We start from the raw sequence: 2,500 nt of genomic DNA, 5'->3' as shown, positions 1-2,500 counted from the left end.
ATATATATATATATATAGGCTTTGATATTACATTTATATTCATAAATATACCTTGTATAAGAACATGGACAACCGCAGTGACTGTAATAACTACCGTGGGCTCTTCCGGATCCTCCAGAAGACGTAATGTACTCGTAAGCAAGGTCTATATGCTCGTAAGTTCATGGCCATCATTACCTCGTTCCACTAAGACATGCGAAGTACATTATGATTTGATGGAACCACCCCAATTACCTTCCCAGTCAGCAGGGGTGCGTCCTAGCCCCAACCTTGTTCGAGATCTCAGTGCTGCTCCAATATGCTTTTGCAGATCCACTACGCTTTTGCAGATTACCCAGAAGGCGTCTACAGCTGAATGAGATCAAACGGGAAACTGTTCAAAGCACCGTGCCAAAACCAAAGTCTGCAAGAGCCTCATACGAGAGCTGTTCGCAGACGATGCTGCTCCAGCATCACACAGTGAAGAGGGGCTACAGTGTTTGGTCAACAAATTGTCCGACGCCAGCAAGGAATTTTGACTAACGATCAGTCTTGGGAAGACCAACATCTTAGCGCAAGGTGCAGCAATTTCCCGTCATTATCATCGACACTACATAATACGAGGTCGTGGACACTCACCTACTCGGGAGCAACTATGTCCAGCACATTTTCGCTTGATGCCGAGATCATCTCCAGTATCGCTAAAGCAGCCGCTGTCATAACCAAACTCAACAATCGAGTGTGGAAAAACAATCTGTTGAGCAATAAGCCCAAGCTACGCATTTACCAAGCTTGCGTCATATCGACTCTTATATGGCAGTGAGTCTTAGATGACCTACGCCAGGCAGAAGTGGCGACTCGAAAGTTTCCATTCCCACGGCCTTCGCCGCCTGCTCTACATCGGGATGCAGGACAGAGACTCGGAACGCACTGGATTGCTGAGCATGTACACTCTGTTGATCCAAAGACGCCTCCTGTGGCTCGGCCATGTGCACCGCATGAAGCCCGACCATATACCAAGAGTAATCCTATATGGAAAACTGCGGGAGGGCGTCCGCCACGCTGGTCGACCGCTGTTTCGCTACAAGGACGTCTGCCAGCGTGACTTGCGCCGCGCAAAACGGCATCAGCACTTGGGAGGACACTGCTAAACTTCGAGACACATGGCGCCAAAGTGTGATAAGGAAGTTGCCAAGGCACGCTAACGCCAGAGCCCAGGCAACTTGCAAGAGAGCGGCGAGGAAAGAAGGCGCAGCATTTGTGCGCGAACACACAACACATATCTGCCCAACCTGCAACAAAGACTACCACTACGGATCCTGTCCCAAGCCTCTGGCTAATCATCACTCTTCGAGACGAGGATGCCGCGGATGACGAGTGATATATATATATATATATATATATATATATATATATATATATATATATATATATATACACATATACCTACATAAACATATATATAAACACACATACAGACGCACGCGCGCACACACACACACACACACACACACACACACACACACACACACACACATATATATATATATATATATATATATATATATATATATATATATATATATATATATATATACATATATGTGTGCGTGTGTGTGTGTGCGCGCGTGCGTCTGTGTGTGTGTGTTTATATATATGTTTAGGTATATATATATTATGTATATATATATATATATATATATATATATATATATATATATATATATATATGCAACAGGAAGAACGAAGGGAAGGACAAGAAAACACACGAATATGCCGAAGGCCTTTTCGCTATTGCTTCGTCAGGGCTTATACCACAAGATAAGGATAAGGATAAGTCCGATATGCGAAGCTGAGCCTCGCCCGGGCTATGGGGAAGCCCGGCCTGTGCCGACTAATGTCGACTCGATCAACGTGTGTCAGCGAGTGCTGACGCGACAGAGCTTAGTCCTTACCCACCGTGGTGCCCAGCCACAGCAGTAACCTCCGGGCGACAATTGCAACTTCTCGCGTCTGGGCGGGGCGCGAACCGCGCGGACCACAAGATGTACATAGAGGAGTATATATAAAAATACTGGGTGGTCAGGTCACGTCGGTAATCAGGTGAGCGACGACCTTGGCTAGTTCGTGGCTCCCCGTAGCGGTGTTGATGTTGTTAGTTGTATGAATTCACGCCGCTTCTACCATCTTCCTTTGTCGTGGGGCCAGGCCTTGCTTTATTATGGAGGCCTGGGACCACTTCGGGAGGTGACCGCCGGTGTCTCCGTAAACAACGAAGGCGCTTCTCGTGTCATGGCGTCGGAGAGCGCTGCGGTGTTGTTCGTGCAGTCCTTGTGCTGTCTCGCCTATGTATACCTTATCACAGCCCCCATAGGGTATGCTGTACACCTGGCTGAGGGGTCTGTTGTGGTTAGACCTCTTTTCTCTCACGATGTCTCCGAACTTCTTGCCTGAAGACGTAGCTATCTTGAGAGTACGGCCCACCAGGGCCTCCAGGTGCTCAATTAATTCCGAGTGGGGG

The sequence above is a fragment of the Penaeus vannamei genome, chromosome 33 (assembly GCF_042767895.1).
Source record: "Penaeus vannamei isolate JL-2024 chromosome 33, ASM4276789v1, whole genome shotgun sequence".
Taxonomy (NCBI): domain Eukaryota; kingdom Metazoa; phylum Arthropoda; class Malacostraca; order Decapoda; family Penaeidae; genus Penaeus; species Penaeus vannamei.
This window is presented reverse-complemented; position numbering follows the sequence as displayed.